This window comes from Hyla sarda, chromosome 3 (genome assembly GCF_029499605.1).
Source record: "Hyla sarda isolate aHylSar1 chromosome 3, aHylSar1.hap1, whole genome shotgun sequence".
In the NCBI taxonomy this organism is placed as follows: domain Eukaryota; kingdom Metazoa; phylum Chordata; class Amphibia; order Anura; family Hylidae; genus Hyla; species Hyla sarda.
In genome coordinates, this window is record NC_079191.1 from 165,569,041 (window position 1) to 165,592,432 (window position 23,392).

The following is a 23,392-nucleotide window of genomic DNA, read 5'->3' on the forward strand; positions in this document are numbered from 1 at the left end:
TTTTTGGTCCCTTCTTATATCATGAAAAAATTTATAAAAAGCGATCAAAAAGTCTGATCAATACAAAAATAGTACCGATAAAAACTTCAGAATACGGCGCAAAAAATTAGCCCTCATACCGGCCCGTATGCAGAAAAATAAAAAAAGTTATAGGGGTTAGAACAGTGGTTCTTAACCTTGTTGGAGGTACTGAACCCCACCAGTTTCCTATGTGCGTTCACCGAACCCCTCTTAATTGGAAAAATAAAATGATTTTTTCAAATTCAAAACATAGGAGGTATATATTTAAGTACATATTTATACATAGGTGCACAAAATGAACAAAACCATTAAGAACAAAGAACAAAACCATGGAAAACAAAAACATAATGAATATTTACTGCAAATCAGTGTCACTTCTGCTGTTGTCTTTTTCGCAAGAATGGCAGTGTTCCCCCGCATTAGGCAGGCAGTGTTCCCCCACATTAGGCAAGCAGTGTTCCCCCACATTATGTAGGCCGTGTTCACCACATTAGGCAGGCAGTGTTCCCCCACATTAGGCTAGGCAGTGTTCCCCCACATTAGGTGCAGGCAGTGTTCCCCCCACATTAGGCACATGCAGTGTTCCCCCACATTAGGCAGGCAGTGTTCCCCCACATTAGGCGCAGGCAGTGTTCCCCCATATTAGGCAGACAGTGTTTCCCCACATTAGGCAGGCAGTGTTCCCCCACATTAGGCAGACAGAGTTCCCCCACATTAGGCAGGCAGTGTTCCCCCACATTAGGCAGGCAGTGTTTCCCCACATTAGGTTGACAGTGTTCCCCCACATTAGGCAGGCAGTGTTCCCCCACATTAGGCAGGCAGTTTTCCCCCACATTAGGTTGGCAGTATGTTCCCCCACATTAGGTGCAATATAGTCCCCCACATTAAGCTGGCAGTATGTTCCCCCACATTAGGTGCAATATAGTCCCCCACATTAGGCCGTTAGTATAGTCCCCCCACATTAGGTGCAATATAGTTCCCCACATTAGGCTGGCAGTATGTTCCCGACATTAGGTGCAATATAGTCCCCCACATTAGGCCGGCAGTAAAGTCCCCCCACATTAGGCTGGCAGTATGTTCCCCCACATTAGGTGCAGTATGTCCCCCCACATTAGGTGCAGTATAGTCCCCCCACATTAGGTGCAATATAGTCCCCCACATTAGGCTGGCAGTACGTTCCCCCACATTAGGTGCAGTATAGTCCCCCCACATTAGGTGCAATATAGTCCCCCACATTAGGCTGGCAGTATGTTCCCCCTCATTAGGTGCAATATAGTCCCCCACATTAAGCTGGCAGTATGTTCCCCCACATTAGGTGCAATATAGTCCCCCACATTAGGCCGGCAGTATGTTCCCCCACATTAGGTGCAATATAGTCCCCCACATAAGCCGGCAGTATAGTCCCCCCACATTAGGTGCAATATAGTCCCCCACATTAGGCCAGCAGTATGTTCACCCACATTAGGTGCAATATAGTCCCCCATCATTAAGCTGGCAATATGTTCACCCACATTAGGTGCAATATAGTCCCCCACATTAGGTGCAATATAGTCCCCCACATTAGGCCGGCAGTATGTTCCCCCACATTAGGTGCAATATAGTCCGCACCATTAGGCTGGCAGTATGTTCCCCCACATTAGGTGCAATATAGTCCCCCACATTAAGCTGGCAGTATGTACCCCCACATTAGGTGCAATATAGTCCCCCACATTAGGCCGGCAGTATGTTCCCCCACATTAGGTGCAATATATTCCCCCACATTAGGCTGGCAGTATAGTCCCCCACATAATGTTGGCAGTATAGTTCCCCCCACATTAGGTGCAGTATAGTTCCCCCACATTAGGCTGGCAGTATGTTCCCCCACATCAGGCTGGCAGTATAGTCCCCCACATTACGTTGGCAGTATAGTTCCCCCACATCAGGTGCAGTATGTTCCCCCACAGACATACAGCCTCCAGCCATACAGTATGGCTGGAGGCTGTATGCCTGTGTACTGCCCCACTTCAGTGTTCGGACCACCGCTCCTCGGGTCCGGCCATAGCAGGACCAGAGGATCACTGGTCGGAACACTGAAGCTGACGCGCCACTGGTAAACACTTACCAACTACAAGCGCGCATCCTTCTTGCTTCTTCTCCACTCCTCCGCGCTCCGTTGCCATTGGCACACGCATGGGATGTGAGTGACATCCCTGCATGCTCTAGCTCCCGGCGGTCCCCACATTTTTAAAGTAAACGCGGGGCCACAGGGACTTAACAGAGGCTTCCCTGTGTTCCGAAAGCATCTTTCAGAACACAGGGATGTGCCGAGGCAAAAACCCCTGGCGGGCCTCCCCGCCGAACCCCCCGAGACTGACTCACCGAACCCTTGGTTAAGAACCACTGGGTTAGAAGATGAGAATTTTTAACATAGAAATTTTCCTGCATGTAGTTATTATTTTTTTCTGAAGTACGACAATATCCAACCTATATAAGTAGGGTATCATTTTAACCGTATGGACTTACAGAATAAAGATAAGGTGTTATTTTACTGAAAAATGCACTGCGTAAGCCCGTAATGCACTGCGTAAGCGTAAGCGAAACGGAAGCCCCCAAAAATTACAAAATGAAACTTTTTCTTCAATTTTGTCGCACAATGATTTTTTTTCCGTTTGGCTGTGGATTTTGGGGTAAAATGACTAATGTCACTGCAAAGTAGAATTGGTGGCGCAAAAAATAAGCCATCACATGGAATTTTATGTGCAAAATTGAAAGCGTTATGATTTTTAGAAGGTGATGAGGAAAAAATGAAAATGCAAAGACGGAAAAACGCTGAGTCCTTAAGGTGAAAATAGGTCCCTAAGGGGTTAATGTCCCAGTGTTTACTTTGAACTAATACTGTATGTCCCTCATTTACTATTGCAAACCAGACATGTTTTGTCGGGTTGTGCGCCAGTCTGTCGCATTGCACCAGAAATTCTGTTTGCGCCAGATTTTGCGTCAGAATTAAAAAAAAATTCCGACTTCTTGGAGGCTTAATGAGTCTCTGCTCCTGGACGCTTTATGCCTGCAGGATCTTAGAGACTCCATTCGGCATTTCAACCTCGACCATGCTTTAGACCCTACATCCCCCACGATTAAATGGGACGCTCTGAAGTGTGTGCTTAGAGGGGTGCTTATGAAGCATGGGGCTCGGTTAAAAAGGGACAAATCTGCCAAATTTCTCTTGCTGACACAGAAACTCAAAGCCCTAGAAACTCTACACAAAAGCACCCAACAAGATCAGGTGTACAGGGAGCTGACCCGAGTTCGACATGAGCTCTTAGACCTGTTAAATGCCTCACACTGCCATTATAAACAACTTACAGGCAAAACCTTTTATGAATGGAGCAACAAATCTGGTCGCCTATTAGCATCTGCTCTTAGATCCAAACGCTCGTCCACATTCCTACCGGCCGTCCGGACTGAATTTGGCTCCATCTCACACCTCACACCTGATATACTTAATACCTTTCGTACTTACTACAATGACCTGTACAACCTACCCAAACCCCCCACCCACTCCCCTATAACATCGAGGCCCCCATCCCTGCAGCAATACATAGCCTCTACCGGTCTACCGTGCCTACCCCAGTCCGTTCTCCAGGCGCTTGAATCCCCCTCCACCCCTGAGGAGTTGGGCTCCGCAATTTCCGCACTCCCGGCGGGTAAGAGCCCAGGTCCGGATGGTTTTACCTCTAAATTTTACAAGACCCTCCAGGCGGATTTGCTGCCCCCACTCCTCCGGGTGTTCAATAATGTCTCTACGGACTCTCCCCTCCCCCCCTCCTTCCTAAAAGCGTACATTACAGTCATACCCAAGGAAGGTAAGGATCCTCTCCTTTGCCCGAGCTACCGGCCAATATCCCTGATTAATGTAGACGCCAAACTGTTCGCGAAATTACTGGCCAACAGATTAACAGAACATTTGGGCTCCCTTATCCACCCTGATCAAGTGGGCTTTGTACGCGGCCGGGAGGCACGTGACAACACCCTGAGAGTCTTCTCGTCGATCCATCACGCACGGCGTAATGGAACCCCTCTCCTCCTCCTATCCCTAGACGCGGAGAAGGCCTTTGATCGGGTGGATTGGGACTTTCTGACAGCAGCGCTCTCTCAACTGGGACTGGGAAAGCTGATGCTAGACAGGATCCTAGCTTTATACTCGAACCCCTCCGCCCAACTTCGTATAAACGGTCAACTTTCTGCCCCTTTCCCCATCAGAAATGGAACAAGACAAGGCTGTCCCCTATCCCCTCTCATATATGTTATCTGTATGGAACACCTACTCACAGATATTAGACAGAACCCAGACATACGTGGCTTGTCGCTGGCCTCCTCCCAATACAAATGCTCAGCGTTTGCCGACGATCTCCTCTTATTTCTGACCTCCCCACTGATTTCCTTACCCTCACTTCTCAATACCATACGCACATTCTCTCGATTTAGCAATTATAAACTCAACCCTACCAAGTGTGAGGCTCTCAATGTATCCCTGTCTCAGACGTGGACGGCCCTGAAATTGTCCTATGCCTTTAAGTGGCAGGAGCGCTCCCTCAAATATCTGGGTATACACATACCTACGGATTTGATGGACTCGTACCGCCTTAACTTCCCTCCTCTTCTCCAAACACTTCGCTCTGATTTGACCAGATGGGAGCGCAGAGACTTCTCGTGGTTGGGCAGAGTCAACGTGTTCAAGATGAATGTTCTACCTAGTCTATTGTACTTATTCTCCTGTATCCCAGTTCACTTGCCTCGCTCTTTGTCTCTGCGCTACAAACTAAATTTGTCTGGGCTGGACGTCATCCTCGCCTAGCTAGACATGTCTTGATTAGGCGTAAGCAGAAAGGGGGACTAGCACTGCCTAACTTCACTTCTTATTATCTAGCCACCACTCTCACCAGACTACTAGACAGTTTACATCACAGGGCAACTAAACAATGGATCTCTTTTGAAAGTGAAGCATCGGGGATTGATGTCAAATCCATATTATGCCAACCAACCCACGTGATTCACAAACAGGGCCCCGCAGATATCCCCCCGATTGCAGCCTCCCTACTCGCCGCATATAAGACATACCTGAAGCGCACCCCCCTGCTGTCCCCAGCTGGCCCACTTACCCCCTTGTTCGGTAATCCGACTTTTCCACCAGCTCAACACGTCACTTCGTTTTTATCCCTTCGCCGAGCAGATGCACCCACACTCCGAGATCTCATCTCGCCAGGGGGACTACGAACCCTCACAGACCTCCTCCAGGGCTCTCCACCATCTATGCGCCATTCTTTCCAATACTCCCAACTGACTCACTATTACCATTCCCAGAAGGCCTGTCTGACTCTCCACAGAGATCTCACAGCCTTTGAGGAACTGTGTGTCTCCCACCCTCCTCCACATAAGTCGGTCAGTACCCTATACACCCTCCTACTGACGACCTCCACTACTGATCCCCTGCCCTTTTGCTCGGCCAGGGAAAGGGAACTAAACTGTCCCCTCTCCACAGACGACTGGACCCAAGCCTTCTCATGGTGCCACCGGTCCTCCACCTCGTGTAAAGCTCACAAAACTAACTACAAAATATTAACGAGGTGGTACCGAGTTCCCACCCTACTGTCTTGCATGTTTCCAACGGTTTCGGACACGTGTTGGCGGTGTGGTGGTCCGGGGGGCACCATGACTCATATTTGGCTAGACTGTCTGGCCCTCGACTCCTTCTGGTCCCAGGTCATCGAGATAATATCTAAACTGACCTCTATCCAAATACGTAAAGATCCGAAGCTGATGTTACTGTCTATGCAGCCATCGTCCTGGCCTAAAACGTCATCGAGACTCCTACACTTTCTCCTCTTAGCAGCCAGGACGGTGATCCCTAGGCTATGGAAATCTGATACCCCGCCTACGCTTTCGTCCTGGCTTCATGAGGTTTCCCACCTCAATCGTATGGAAGAACTCCTTGCGGACTCCCGTAACCACTTAGATAGGTTCTTTAGTATCTGGAGGCCCTGGACAGAGTTTATGTCCTCACCCGACTTTGAAACCCTACACTTACACGCTCATGACACTGCTCCACATCCCCGCTGACTTACTCTTACAGAGAACTGCCATCCTGGTGCCCGGTCACCGCCCCCCGAACCCGTACGCACTGACAGGTAACGTACTCCTAATTTCTAGACCTTCCCTTCCTCTCTTTGTCTTTCCCTCACTCACCTCTAGCCCCTGAACTTCTCTTTATCTCCTCTTTCTCTCTCTCTCTTTCTCCCCCTCTCCACCTCCCATCTCTGTCCTCATGACTAATATGGCATTCCATATCTACCCTTTAACTATGCCTGTTCAATACTCTTCTACAGCGAAGCAAGAGAGTGGTATAAGTGGTTGACCGTTTGTTGGATGTAGTCACGAGAATATCATCCTCCACTTATCTTATTGCATAGATCCCTAAGGACCCACTGTATTTTTCACATGTTTAGATTGTTCTCCATTTGTACTTTGACCCCCAATAGTCATAGAATGTATCAGGTTGATGCTGTTATTCACTTTCCTGGGGTGGAACGGAATTGTTCTGTATTTTCTTGTGAAACTTTAATAAACTTTACTTTGAACAAAAAAATTCCGACTAACTGTCCATTTTGCTGTGAAAATCTGAAAAGGGGGCGTGACCACCAGGAAAAGGGGCGTTGCCTCCGAAAAGGGGCGTGTTCCCAAGATTTTCACAAAAAAACAACATATTTACTAAGGTTTCCACATAATATGTGGTGGATTTGAGCGGAGGAAAACCCTACAGATCAGAGCATGTGTAAAAAAGCAAAGTGTAGGGAAAGTGGAAAATGGAGGGAAACCTTAGTAAATACCGTGGAAAATAAATTGTATAGAATTAAAACCCACAAAGAAACCTACACGCCACTCTTAGTAAATAAGGGCCTATGTCTACAAAACCCAATCTAACAAGTAGTTACATGGTGGCACAATGACAGAACCTAAAGGTGGCAGCAGCATGAGGAGACCATAATCTGGCAGAAAAACTCAGCCTGGAATTGGAATTTAACGTAATGTCCCAGGCCCAGCAGCATCACTAAACTAGTTGGTGAATGACACAGCCTGGAGCAGGCGGCAGCATGAGTAGACACTAGGGCTTCACAATCCGTAAGATTAAAAGATGAATTTTAAAATTGAAATTGAAGAATTATGTTAGCTAGTGCTACCATAAAATATTTGTAGGAAATGTCCCAGAACCAGCAGCATCAGTAAACCATATGTTGGCTGAATGACACAGCCTGGAGGTGGCGAAAGCATGAGGAGACCATATATTGTCTGAATTGCACAGCCTGAAGTTTGTGGCAGCATGATACCATATAGTGTCTGGCACGACCTGGAGTTGGCAAAAGCATGAGGTGACCATTGAAATTTAAGAATTTCATAAAAACTTTAAAATTTTGGAAATTAAATTTAGTATCCCGGGTCCTGGAGTGTGGTTACAAAGGACCAAATCTAACAAGGAGTCACATGTCACATGGTGGCACAATGACAGAGCCTGGAGGTAGCATCAGTATGAGGAGACCATATAGTGGCTGAATTACCGCCTGGAGTTTGTGGCTGCATGAGGGGACCATATAGTGTCTGAATGGTACAGCCTTGAAGTGGCTGAAGCAGGGGGAGACCATATAGTGGCTAAATGGCACAACCTGGAGTCTGTGGCAGCTTGAAGAGACCATATAGTGTCTGAATGGCACAGCCTGGAGGTAGCTGAAGCATGAGTAGACAATAGTGCTTCACAATACCTAAGATTAAAAGATGAATTTTAAAATTTAAATTGAAGATTAATGTTAGCTAGTGCTACCATAAAATATTTTTAGGTAATGTCCTAGGCCCAGCTGCATAAGTAAACCATATAGAGGCTGAATGGCACAACCTGGAGTTTGTGGCAGCATGAGAAGACCATATAGTGGCTGAATGGCACAGCCTGGAGGTTGTTGAAGCAAGAGGAGATTATATAGTGTCTCAATGGCACAGCCTGGAGGTGGCTGAAGCATGAGGTGACCATATAGTGTCTGGCACAGCCTGGAGGTGGCTGAAGCATGAGGAGACCATATAGTGGCTAAATGGCACAGCCTGGAGTTTTTGACAGCATAAGGAGACCATATAGTGGCACAGCCTGGAAGTGGCAGCAGCATAAGGAGTTCTAAAAGTGACCCGGTAATAGAGTGGTGTGGTGGGTGGCAATACCAGTTCCCAGTGATGAAGGTGGGTAAAAAAAAAAAAAGGTATGTGGAGAAATGTTTGTAACTGGGGAGCGGCGTCTTAATTCTGTTTGGCACTATCCATAATTGTGAAGTGTTGGTGTAGCACCATGGTCAATGTACTCTGATGCATCAGGCATTGGTAGGTGGAAATCCTGGATGATCCATGCCTAATTCATCTTCACAAAGGTCAGTCTCTCCACATTTTTCGTGGACAGACAAGTTCTCCTTGGGGTGACTATGGCCCCTGCCGCACTAAACACCCGCTCTGATTACACACTACTGGCTGGGCAGGACAGCTTTTCCAGGACAAACTCTGAGTTGCGGCCACAAATCAAGTTTGGCTGCCTACTGTCACAGGAACAATGGCCTGGGAGTGTGGAGGAGGAAGCGGCATGACCTGTCCAAGTTGGTGCTGTGGCTGTGCTGGAACCACATTCACCCAGTGAACCATAAAGGACATGTATTGTCCCTGACCGTAGTTACAGCTTCAGACATCAACGCTGTCGTGCACTTTGGTACACGCCGACAGGCTCAAGGACTGGCCCACCTTCTCTTCCACAAAATTGTGCAGGACTGATACTGCCTTCTTCGCAAAGAAATTACGGCTTGGCACTCTCCACCTCGGCCTGGCACAAGTCATCAGTTCTCTGAAAGTTGCAGAGTCCACCACTTGAAAAAGGAGGGACTGCAGCACCAGCAACTTGTACAGCAGCACATTCAGCTTCTGCGCCGTTGGATGAGTATGCACATATTGTTGTCTCTTGGACATGGCTTCGCCAATGTATTGTTGGTGGAATGACTGACTAAAAGTAGGAGGAGCAGGAGCATCTGGAGCATAACAAACAAATGAGGTGGTGGAGCCTTGGCTGGCTGAAAGAGGGAGTGGCGTGCCACTGGGTGATGCAGCAGGCTGGACAACTACATCGGAGCCACGGTTCTCCCAGGCCGCTATATAGTGGCGTAGCATATGTTGACACAGGGCCGTGTTGCCAACATTGGGACCCTGGCCACGCTTCACCTTCTGCCGACATATCTTGCAATTGGCTATGTTAACCTCCTCTGGATGCTTGATGAAAAACTGCCACACCGTCGAGTAGCTGATTTTCCCACCAACACTCCGCACTAATTGACTGCTACTGCCGCCGTCTCCGGGAATCCCTGTTCCGCTACCTTCCGGGAAGGTAGGCTGCCGCAAAGCAGGTGGTCTCCCCCGGGCACGTTTTAGCTCTTAAATTTCCACTTCTGCCACCATGCTGACTGCCAACCATGCTATTACCTTGCATTCTCAGCTGCGGCCTCACGGGCAACCTGAAACTCTCTTCTCCTGATGATGAAGCCCCTTCTGCACCCGGCTCCCAATTGCGATCGGCTTCTACATCATCAACAAGTGTCTGCACGTCACTGATGTCCTCCTCAGGTTCCCCAACAGTGTCTGTTTCAGGACCCTGAACGTTGGCAACACCACCCCTTACGTCACTCTCCTCATCACTACATTCCCGCCTAGCGGGGGAATTGGCGGATGTCTCCTCCACTTCTTGGCTGGGCAGTAGCTGCTGACTGTTCTCTATTAGATCGTCCTCATTGAATAGTGGAGCTGAACCCACAGCATAAGATACTACTTTAGGGGAGGGAACAGCATAGGACAGAGGCAATGGGAGGACAGGGACTGCTCCTGGGCCATGCCAACTGAGGATAGTGTCTGAGGAACCCACCGACTGCTGACTGGGGGTATCAGATGTCTCCTCTGATGAAGTGGATGACAGTATTAACCAATCGATTTCGGCAGATGGGTTGCTGGTTGAGACACGACCGCTAGCTGATATTGGAAGCTCAGGCCTCTCGCTGCAACTCCTGCTGCCACTTGCCCATAGTCTGCTGCAACCTCTGCCTGGTGAATTTAGACCTCCACCACTCCTCTGTGCACGTACTGGCACTTCTCTGCCTGACATGCTTAGTGCATATATGAGGAGAGTACAATACGCTTCTCTATGCTTAAAACAGTATTTGTCTAGAACAGCAGCAGGTGTACACTTTTGGCTGTCCTTTCACAGTATCTAGGCCCTTGACAGATTAACAGGTACAAAATTGTACACTACTTAGATGTACGTATGTGGTATGCACTTATGAGGGCAGAAAAATGTGCTACAGTACGTTAAAAAAAAATATTTTTGCACAACACCAGCAGTACACAGTCGCTGTGTACTAAACGCAAAATTGCACTCTCTCACAGACTATTAGGAATGGACTGCTGGGTATTATACTGCCTACAGACTAGTATATCCAGCAGACCATTTGTTGTGAAACAAAGACACAGAATTGTGCTGAAAAATTATTCCTGCCTCCTCTGCTAAGGTTCATGAAGTTGAGGCAGCTTGTTGAAATGTATGAGGCAACAAACAGCTCTCTGCCCCTCTCTGTAATACAATGCTGTAGAAAGTGATTGGGAGATTAATGGCTGCAGTAAAAATAATTTTAAGTGAAAAAAAAGCACTGCTCTCTGTCCACCAGAACGCTGATGTGACAGGGAGGTGAAACGCTGCTGTATTAAGCTTTTCTGTGTAAAACACACACAGGCCTATAGTCCTATCTCTCTGCAGTGTAATTAATGAAGTGACGAGCCGCAATATGGCTGTCGATTATATAGTGCTGTGACATCACAGGGGTGACTGGCTGCTGATTAGTGTTGCTCGCGAATATTCGCAATGCGAATTTTATTCGCGAATATCGCATATTCGCGAATATTCGCTAATATAGCACTATATATTCGTAATTACGAATATGCTTTTTTTTTTTTTTTTCACAGTACACATCACAGTGATCACCCCTCTCTGCTTCCAGCTTGTGTGGTGTAAAGAAGGCTCTAATACTACTATGTGAGACTGGCATGCGAATTTTCGCATATGCTAATTTTTGCATATGCTAATTTTTGTATATGCTAATTTCTGCATATGCTAATTTTTGCATGCACGGATTTCCGCATATGCGAAAATAAACCGTGAATATTACGAATATGCGAATTTAGCTAATATATGATGAATATTTGTCCATATATTCGCGAAATATCGCAAATTCGAATATGGCCTATGCCGCTCAACACTATTGCTGATCATGCCACTTACCTGCCTTCCCTTCCCGCCTTCCCAGTGTTCCTTGCCCCATGTACTGACATGTGGATCCACCGTATTAGATACCCTGGAGCCTGGACGGCACTAAATGGAGTTTAATTAAGTGATTTGCATAATAGAATCGCGGTGATATTTGCATTCGTTGCAAATTAAATTTTTCATGAAATTTGCAACTAATTCGGGTTCGTCAGCTTCTATTCACTCATCTCTAGTCATAACAATGCACACAAAATAAATTCCACAACCGTATGCTCAGAATAAATGTCATATCCATATTCACAGACTAAATGCTATAACCGTAAGCTGAGCATGACAGCCACCACCGTATGTACCGAATGCATGCCATAACTGTATGCACCAAATAAATGTTATAACCGTATGCACTGAATAAATATATTAACTGGATGCAGAAAATATATATTTATTCTTTTTTACATGAAATGACTGCCACAAGAGCGCATACATAAATTTACTGCTGTGGGGGCTTGACATGATTGACTGCTATGAGGGTGCATGCATGGAACGACTGCTATAAGGGTGAATGCATGACTATAAGGACATATATATGAGGATATATGCACAAAATGACTGCTAAGTGTTACGCCTAGCGCTCCGGGTCCCCGCTCCTCCCCGGAGCGCTCACGGCGCCTTTCTCCCTGCAGCTCCCCGGTCAGTCCCGCTGACCGGGAGCGCTGCACTGTCATGGCCGTTGGGGATGCGATTCGCACAGCGGGACGCGCCCGCTCGCGAATCGCATCCCAGGTCACTTACCCGTTCCCGTCCCCTGCTGTCATGTGCTGGCGCGCGCGGCTCCGCTCTCTAGGGCGCGCGCGCGCCAGCTCCCTGAGACTTAAAGGGCCAGTGCACCAATGATTGGTGCCTGGCCCAATTAGCTTAATTGGCTTCCACCTGGTCCCTGACTATATCTGACCTCCTCCCATGCACTCCCTTGCCGGATTTTGTTGCCCTTGTGCCTAGTGAAAGCGTTTTGTGTGTCTAAAGCCTGTGTACCAGAACTTCTGCTATCCACCCTGACTACGTACCTTGCCGCCTGCCCCCGACCTTCTGCTACGTCCGACCTTGCTTCTGTCTACTCCCTTGTACCTTGCCTATCATCAGCAGTCAGAGAGGTGAGCCGTTGCTAGTGGATACGACCTGGTCACTACCGCCGCAGCAAGACCATCCCGCTTTGCGGCGGGCTCTGGTGAAGACCAGTAGTGACTTAGAACCGGTCCACTAGCGCGGTCCTCGCCAAACCCTATCTGGCACAGAGGATCCACTACCTGCCAGCCGGCATCGTGACAGTAGATCCGGCCATGGATCCCGCTGAGGTCCCTCTGCCTTATATCTCTGATATCACCACGGTGGTCGCCCAGCAATCCCGACAGATCGCCCATCTAACCCACCAGCTGTCGGAAATGTCCACCATTGTGCACCAACTTCAGTCGCAACTTCAGCAGCAATCATCTCCTCCGCCAGCTCCTGCACCCCTTCCGCAGCGAGTGGCCACTCCTAGCCTCCGCCTGTCCTTGCCGGACAAATTTAATGGGGACTCTAAGTTTTGCCGTGGCTTCCTTTCGCAATGTTCCCTGCACATGGAGATGATGTCGGACCAGTTTCCTACTGAAAGGTCTAAGGTGGCTTTCGTAGTCAGCCTTCTGTCTGGAAAAGCCCTGTCATGGGCCACACCGCTCTGGGACCGCAATGACCCCGTCACTGCCTCTGTACACTCCTTCTTCTCAGAAATTCGAAGTGTCTTTGAGGAACCTGCCCGAGCCTCTTCTGCTGAAACTGCCCTGCTGAACCTGGTCCAGGGTAATTCTTCCGTTGGCAAGTACGCCATACAATTCCGTACTCTTGCTTCTGAACTATCCTGGAATAATGAGGCCCTCTGCGCGACCTTTAAAAAAGGCCTATCCAGCAACATTAAAGATGTTCTGGCCGCACGAGAAACTCCTGCTAACCTGCATGAACTCATTCATCTAGCCACTCGCATTGACATGCGTTTTTCTGAGAGACATCAAGAGCTCCGCCAGGAAAAAGACTTAGATCTCTGGACACCTCTCCCACAGTCTCCACTGCAATCTGCGCCTAGGCCTCCCGCCGAGGAAGCCATGCAAGTGGATCGGTCTCGCCTGACCCTGGAAGAGAGGAATCGCCGTAAGGAAGAGAATCTTTGTCTGTACTGTGCCAGTACCGAACATTTTTTGGTGGATTGCCCTATCCGTCCTCCACATCTGGGAAACGCACGCTCGCACCCAGCTCTCGTGGGTGTGGCGTCTCTTGATGCTAAGTCGGCTTCTCCACGTCTCACGGTGCCTGTACGGATTTCTACTTCAGCCAGCTCTTCCCTCTCAGCCGTGGCCTGCCTGGACTCTGGTGCCTCTGGGAATTTTATTCGGGAGTCCTTGGTGAATAAATTCCGCATTCCGGTGACCCGTCTTGTCAAGCCACTCCACATTTCCGCGGTCAACGGAGCCAGGTTGGATTGCACCGTGCGTTACCGCACGGAGCCCCTCCTAATGTGCATCGGACCTCATCACGAGAAAATTGAATTTTTGGTCCTTCCCAATTGCACTTCCAAAATTCTCCTTGGACTACCCTGGCTTCTACACCATTCCCCAACCCTGGACTGGTCCACTGGGGAGATCAAGAGTTGGGGTCCCTCTTGTTCCAAGGACTGCCTTAAACCGGTTCCCAGTACTCCCTGCCGTGACCCTGTGGTTCCTCCTGTATCCGGTCCCCCTAAGGTCGTTAGGGACTCTGCCTGCCACAGAAAATGCCTCTCCCCCCCTCCCAGTCCCTTCAGGCAAGCCTCTGTGTCCCCTCATGGCTCCCGTCCTTGTGTCTCCCTGTCCCGTGCCAAGCTTCACCCTCTGCCCTCCCTCCCCATTCCTACTCCTGCTGTACTGCCTGCCATTGAGGAAACCATCAATTCCTTCCCGGTGTCCTCATCCCAGGGGAGGCAGTCACCGGACAAAAAAAAGGGGAGACCTAAGGGGGGGGTACTGTTACGCCTAGCGCTCCGGGTCCCCGCTCCTCCCCGGAGCGCTCACGGCGTCTTTCTCCCTGCAGCTCCCCGGTCAGTCCCGCTGACCGGGAGCGCTGCACTGTCATGGCCGTTGGGGATGCGATTCGCACAGCGGGACGCGCCCGCTCGCGAATCGCATCCCAGGTCACTTACCCGTTCCCGTCCCCTGCTGTCATGTGCTGGCGCGCGCGGCTCCGCTCTCTAGGGCGCGCGCGCGCCAGCTCCCTGAGACTTAAAGGGCCAGTGCACCAATGATTGGTGCCTGGCCCAATTAGCTTAATTGGCTTCCACCTGGTCCCTGACTATATCTGACCTCCTCCCATGCACTCCCTTGACGGATTTTGTTGCCCTTGTGCCTAGTGAAAGCGTTTTGTGTGTCTAAAGCCTGTGTACCAGAACTTCTGCTATCCACCCTGACTACGTACCTTGCCGCCTGCCCCCGACCTTCTGCTACGTCCGACCTTGCTTCTGTCTACTCCCTTGTACCTCGCCTATCATCAGCAGTCAGAGAGGTGAGCCGTTGCTAGTGGATACGACCTGGTCACTACCGCCGCAGCAAGACCATCCCGCTTTGCGGCGGGCTCTGGTGAAGACCAGTAGTGACTTAGAACCGGTCCACTAGCGCGGTCCTCGCCAAACCCTCTCTGGCACAGAGGATCCACTACCTGCCAGCCGGCATCGTGACACTAAGCAGGTGGGTATATGAATGACCGCTATGGGTGTCGAATACTTGAAAGACTACCATGCTACCATGTATACCATGTATACATGAAGAGGAGATTTATGAAAACCTGTGAAAAGGAAATGTTGACCAGGTGCCCATAGCAACCAATCAGATCCCTTGTTTCATTTTTCATAGTCCTTTTCAAAAATGAAAGAAGTGATCTGATTGATTGCTATGGGCAACTGGTCAACTTTTCCTCTCCACAGGATTTAATAAATCTCCCCTGAAATGACTATTATAAGGACATATATACTGTGTGTGTGTGTGTGTGTGTATATATATATATATATATATATATATATATATATATATATGCAGGAAATGACTGCTATGAGGGTGTATACTTTGAATGACTGCACTGAGGGTGTATACATTAAATGACTGCTATGAGGACATATATATGAAATTAATGCTGTGAGTTTTCTAACTAAAAGCCCCCCTTCCTGACTGCGTGACAGACATGTCGAGATGTTATTGCTCTGAAGAGGTGTCAGTAACAATAACTACAAATAGTCCATAACTTTAATTTTTATCCCGCCTGAAAGCATCAGAAACTGTATGTATACACCTCCATCATAATGTACTGGTACCACCACCGATTTAAGTGGAATGTTATAAATGACACAAACACAGCATGACCCAGTGAAAAATGTAATACATTAGGTCGTGTTTATGCCTACCAGCCATTACTAGCAATCAAAATTCAGCAGAGTTTATTATTTACCATCAGACATGATGAACTTGACCCATGACATGTATGATGCAGCCTCCAACAGATGAACAGATAAACCTATATCATGAAAATAAGATTCCTAGCCGAACTGAGTTTGTTACCCTTTATAAACAAAGTCAGCTCATCATGGCCATCCCAGGCATGCATTGCCTTGTGTCTGATCTGCCGGAATGCCTTGCTGGAAGTTCGACTCTCCCGCCACCTGCCGCTCCACAAACGTCACACATGCCCCGCCTAGAGGTGCAGAGGGGCGTTATACTCTCATGCCCCTTGCACAAATACAGCTTACTACTTATAACATCGCAGGGGGGTTGATAAAAATGTCTCACATAAGCAAAATAAATGTCTCACATAAGCATTTCTGCACAAAAAATTGAGACTTTTTGTGGGACTTTTTAAAAGTGCTCTCCAATGGCAGTTCTGCAAGCCAAGTCTGGTATAGATTTGCAGTGTTTTCAAGTGGTTTGTTACTTTTTGTGTTAAATTCACACTTGATAAATCCATTACCACTGCAAGGTAAAAACTGACATTGACATTTGAAAGGTCATTTGCAGGTTTTTGCCTACAGTAAAAAGTCACCAAAAAATTGGGCTTAGGCGCAAGTACAATATTTCAATTACCAAATATAAGCAAAAAAAAAGGGCTCTAAAGGAAGTTATAAGTATTTCCCTTTATGTGCATTATCTATCTGCCTTTCTTTTTTAATATATATAATTTTTCTAAGTTGTCCTTAGAAATTGTTACACTAGTTGTCCGTGAATATATTTGATATGTTTTTCAATCAGTATGGGGGAGATTTATCAAAACAAGTCCAGAAGAAAAATTGTTGAGTTAACCATAGCAACCAATTAGATTCCTGCTTTCATTTTTCAGAGGCCTTTTTGAAAAAAATGAAAGAAGCGATCTGATTGGTCGCTATGGGCAACTCAGCAACTTTTCCTCTGGACAGGTTTTGATAAATCATCCCCTATGTGTTTACATATTTCAGGATGGGTTACAGAAATAAATGAGTGAATAAAAAAAGATATCTCCCATTATTGCATGAACTAGCAATAAAAATCCCATTGTTTGCAGTTGGTAACTAAATTCATTGTGATGGGAAATCCCATGACCAATATTTGTGTTCTTCAACTGTGTCTGTTATGTGTTTCAATAGAGAAAAGAAACCCAGAAAACTATGCATCGTTTTGCCACTAGGGGGAGATATTGTCATGGAAAAGACATTTTAGTCCTCTAACAATTTGCTGTTTTAACATGGACTGTAATTTTTGGCAATGGAATAAAGTGACATTAGAACAAGTCCGAATTTCAGTGAGTTTTTTCTTATTTAGAATACAAGTACTATATAAACACATTAATAAATAATACTACATATTTTTGTGTGTAGTGTATAATGTATTTGGACATTTTTCAGACACTCAGACACTTTCACCTTTTTTGCACATTTTATATTGCAGACTTTTGCTAACATTAAATAAAAAATAAAATAAAAATCAACCCCCCCCCCTTCATCCTTCTGCACTTAACACTCCATGATGACAAAGTGAAAACAGAAAGTTCAAAATATTTTCTAATTGATAGAAAATAAAAAACGAAATAATATTTATATTAATCATTTTTTATTCGTACAGCATTTTATAAAACTAAAATACTGCATAAAACATAAATATTCAGACCCTTTACTCTTAGTTGAAGCATCTTTGTCAGTAATGACAGCCTCCGGTCTTCTTAGTGATGATGACATAAAGTTTGTACACTGGATTTGGGGATTTTCTTCTATTCTTCTCTGCAAATCCTCAACATCTGTCAGGTTGGATGGGGACAGTCAGTAGACAGCCATTTTCAGGTCTCTCCAAAAATGTTAGGCTGGGTTCAAGTCAGGACTCTGTGAATGTCCTTGAGCCACCGAGCCAGAGTTATCCCTTAGCCACCCCTGTGTTGTCTTTCACCCCGCTGTGTGGTGGAAACTGTGTATGTGCACCAATTTTTCCCCCACATTGTTTTAAAAAGTAAGCATCATTTCCATTTTATAAATATTCCAACTGAAAAAATAAATATCAATATATAAATGGGCACTTTCAGATCCAAAAACTTTTTATATGTTGTTACTGATGAAAATTAAAGACCTTTTGTAAAAAATAAAAAGAAATAAAAAAAATTTAATAAAGAAAACAGCTCCTAAAAGTCCCCATACCTACTGGGCACTAGCCAGTCCTGCAATAGCATCAGGCTTGTCTATCATTCATGGACAAGAGATGACTCATATACACACACACACTTAAACAGATTAGTGTTGGGCGCGAATATTCGCATTTAAAATTTTTATTGTGAATATCGCAAATTCGCTAATCCTTGAATACGTGAATATGCGAATATTCACATATGCGAATATTCGCATATGCGAATATAACGAATGCACGAAATTTGCGAATATAGGATAAATATTTGTCTATATATTTGCAAAATATTGCGAATTCGAATATGGGCAATGCAACTCATCACTAGAACAGATACACCAATTACAGTGGGGTAATAATAAATTTGGGGGCCCCCCTGCAAGACCTACTTAGGAGGCCCCTAAGCTCTTCCCCCCCACAAGGTATGCCACACTCATGTCAATGTACCCCACCCATACTGATATGCACCACCCATAGGCATTTTCTATGGGCGTATGAAGAGCATGTGTAAGTAATAAATAATACAATTATCTATGTTTTACAACCTAAGTAAATAAACAAGTAAGGACTGCCACACACTGCACCCTCTGAATATAATAAAGCCAGACATTGCACCCTCTGAATATAATACAACCACACACTGTGCCCTCTGAATATAATATGGCCACACACTGCACCCTCTGAATATAATACGGCCACACACTGCACCCTCTGAATATAATACGGCCACACACTGCACCCTCTGAATATAATAAAGCCAGACATTGCACCCTCTGAATATAATACAACCACACACTGTGCCCTCTGAATATAATATGGCCACACACTGCACCCGCTGAATATAATACGGCCACACACTGCACCCTCTGAATATAATAAAGCCAGACATTGCACCCTCTGAATATAATACAACCACACACTGTGCCCTCTGAATATAATATGGCCACACACTGCACCCTCTGAATATAATACGGCCACACACTGCACCCTCTGAATATAATTCAACCACACACTGCGCTCTCCAAATATAATACGGCCACCCACTGCTAACTCTGAAGATAAAACCTACACACACTGGCACTCTATCTTCCATCCTGACACTAACCTCAGTGCACCAACGTCATTCAATGCGGCTAGTAAATACTACCACACACTGTGGCCTCAGAATATAATACTACTATATATACACTGTGCCCTTTGAATATAATCCTACCAAACACTGCTACCTCTGCATATAGAACTAACACTCACTGGCACTCTGTCTTCATGTCGCGGTTGTTCAGTAAGCTTCTCTGAGCTACCGCAGATTTTAACTTTTTCTTTAGCGCCGTGATTGGTATTGATCACAGCTTCTAAAGGGTTAAATGAGGGTCAACGGCCAGATCACCACTGCCTGCCATAAGCAGTGAGTGTCTGGCTACTGATGGTAGCTGACACTGCCCTGCGCTCCCTTCAAAGCCACTTAAGGTGTGGGAGCGTACAGGTATGCCCCACATGCTTAAGTACCAGGGAACGAGAGCGTACCTGTACACCCAGCATCCTTAAGAGGTTAACAAATACATTAACCCCTTCCATATTAAACGTTTAAATAACACCCCTTTTTCCACAGCGAACGGTATAAACGTTTAAAAATGCCAAACCCCAGAATTGTGTTTATCACTTAATACCCCAGAAAAAATGTATTAAAAAGCGATCAAAAAGTCCTATCAATACTACAATTGTACAGATAAAAACAACAGATCACTGCGCAAAAAATTAGCCCTCATAAAGCCCAGTAACAAAAAAAAAAAGTTATAGTGGTGAGAAAATGGCAATTAAAAATAAAAAATAATAAAAAAATTTTTTAGAATTAATTTGAAAAACATGAGGAAAACTATACAAATTGGATATTTTTTTAATGGCACCGACCTAAAGTATCAAGATTTCATGTTAGTTTGACCACGCGGTTAATGTCATAAAAAAGAAACCTTCGTCCGGACGGAGGTCAGCGTGCCGAAAGGCGCGTTGGAGTGGCGGCATCCCGGTCCCTGCAGTGTTCTTGTGACTATACTGGTCTTTTGTGGGTATTATGCAATACTGTTTGTACTATGCACTTTAGTTCTGACATGTAGCCTATATGTCAATACACAGCACCTTATATACTTGCATTTAGCACCTTACCTATACTGTTTACAGGTTTGCTGTACCTATACATTATATCCTCTTTATGTAGATTGCTGTTTGTGCTAATATATTTGACGCTACTTCTCCTATATGCTATTCCCTTTGATTGCCATTGTGGTTGCAGGGCACCTTGGTTTGCCGCATTTTCTTGATGTATTGCTTCCTTCTATATGTGTGTATGATTTTAATGTATATCAATAAAATTATGTTTTTATATCGGCATAAATGACTCCTTTGGCTTCTGCTTTTTGATTTATACCATGAAAACAGGGTAAAAGCAATGCTAATTTTCCCCCATTGTCTTGTCGGAAGGTGACTTTTTAGTACTATTTGTCTGTACTTGCTCCATTCAGCATTTCATCAATTGAAACCAGTTTTCATTCCAGCAACTGCAAAACACCCCCACAGCGTGATGCTGCCACCACCATGCTTCACTGTAGGGATGGTATTAGGCAGGTGATGAGCAATGCCTGATTTCCTCCAGACATCCCGCTTAGAGCTGAGTGTAGGAAATCAAATTTTGCTTTTCATCAGACCAGAGAATCTTGTTTCTTACAGTCTGAGAGTCCCCTGACTTGAAATAAATGCATACCAGCCCCACAGCATTGTGTCATTGTGCCAGCCAATGGCCGCTGACTGCAGGTGTATCACTTTATGTGGAAATATATATATATATATATATATATATATATATATATATATATATATTGATGTGTGTGTGTGTATATATATATATATATATATATATATATATAATGTTACCAATATCCTAAACTATCACCTACACCTACTGTGGGAGGACTCTGCTGCCTACACCTACTGTGGGGGGAATCTGCTGCTGAGTACCTTCATAGTAGGTACAGGCAGCAGAGTACTCCCACAGTAGGTACAGGTGGCGGCAGAGTACCCCCACAGTAGGTACAGGTGGCAGAGTACCCCCACAGTGGGTACAGGTGGCAGAATACCCCCACATTAGGTACAGGCAGCAGAAGCAGGGTACCCCCATAGTAGGTACAGGCAGCAGAGTACCCCCACAGTAGGTACAGGCGGCAGCAGAGTACCCCCACAGTAGGTACAGGCGGCAGAGTATTCCCCCACAGTAGGTACCCAGCAGAGTACCCCCACAGTAGGTACAGGTGGTGGCAGGGTTCCTCCACAGTGGGTACAGGAGGCAGCAGGGTTCCTCCACAGTGGGTACAGGAGGCAGCAGGGTTCTTCCACAGTGGGTACAGGCAGCGGCAGGGTTCCCCCACAGGGGGTACAGACGGCAGGAGGGTTCCCCCCACAGTGGGTACAGGCGGCAGCCGGGTTCCCCCACAGTGGGTACAGGTGGCGGCAGGGTTCCCCCACATTGGGTACCGGCGGCAAGGTTCCCCCCTCAGTGGATACAGGCGGCAGGGTTCCCCCTTCAGTGGGTACAGGCGGCTGCAGGGTTCCCCCACAGTGGGTACAGGCAGCAGGGTTCCCCCACAGTGGGTACAGTGTCAGGATCTTGTATGCTGGAGTGAGGTAGGTAGCGACAGGGTGGGCGGCCTACTGGGAATTTTCATGGTATCCCGGTAGGCCAATACGAACCTGTTTGTTTGTAAACTACAGGTGGGCTTTTATGTGTGTTTTACTGAGAAGAGGCTTTGTTCTGGCCGTTATCTCATAAAGCATATTGGTGGAGTGCTGCACTGATGGTTGACCTTCTGGAAGTTATGGTTTGTTATGTTATTTCCATCTACTTATTTATATGCCCACGTTATTGTGTACTAAGTGTGTTTCTGCCAACTACTGGTTGTTTTGTAACAAAGTCTCTGTCAATTGAATTGCGCATATAATAGTTATAGTAAGAGATGAGAAAACTTTAGAAAAATTCGATTTGTCCGATTCGCAACATTTTATGAAAAAATCTGGTTTGATCCAAATTTATTTGCGGCAAATCCATATTAAAAACATCTATTTCTGGCCTACAGAGAGCCTCAATAGAAGTTTAGAACACTTTGCTGTGTTTTAACACGCATATGGAGTGTGGAGGAGACATATAGTGGCTGAATGACACAGCATGGAGGTGTTGGCAGCATGAGGAGACCATATAGTGGCTGAATGACGCAGCTTGGATGAGGCTGAAGCATGAGGAGACCATATAGTGGCTGAATGACACAGCATGGAGGTGTTGGCAGCATGAGGAGACCATATAGTGGCTGAATGACACAGCGTGGAGGAGTTGGCAGCATGAGGAGAACATATAGTGGCTGAATGACACAGCGTGGCGGTGTTGGCAGCATGAGGAGACCATATAGTGGCTGAATGACACAGCTTGGAGGTTTTGGCAGCATGAGGAGACCATATAGTGGCTGAATCACACAGCCTGGAGCTGGCAGCAGCATGAGTAGCAGCGGCGGTCACTTACCCGGCGGCGGCTGTGATCATGGCGGCGGTGGAGGTGAGTATGGCGCCGCGTGTCCAGGAGTCTGTTGCCTAGCAACATCTGTAGGGCGACAGTTTAGAGAGTGGTCTCTAAACTGTAGCCCTCCAGATGTTACAAAACTACAACTCCCAGCATGCCCAGACAGCAGTTTGCTGTCTTAGCATGCTGAGATTTGTAGTTTTGCAACATCTGGAGGGCCACAGTTTAGAGACCACTGTCAGTGATCTCTAGCCTGAACCCCTCTAAATCTTGCAAAACTACAACTCCCAGCATTCAGGACCAGCAAATGGCTGTCTCGGCATGCTGGGAGTTGTACTTGCGTGCCTCCAACTGTTGCATAACTACATCTCCCAGCATTCCCTTTGGCAATAAGTACATGCTGAGAGTTGTAGTTCTGCAACAGCTGGAGGCACACTGGTTGGGAAATACAGAGTTAGGTAATAGGTTCTATTACCTAACTCAGTATTTTCCAACCAGTGTGCCTCCAGCTGTTGCAAAACTACAACTCCCAGCATGCACGTTCTGTCAGTGCATGCTGGGAGTTGTAGTTTTGCCCCCCCCCCCCTCCCATGTGAATGTACAGGTTACATTCACACTGGTGGCGGATTACAGTGAGTTCCCTGCTTAAAGTTTGAGCTGCAGCCGCAGCTCAAACTCCTAGCGGGAGACTCAGTGTAATCCGCCGTCAGTGTGAATTTAACCTAAAAACACTACACTACACTAACATAAAATAAAGAGTAAAACACTACATAT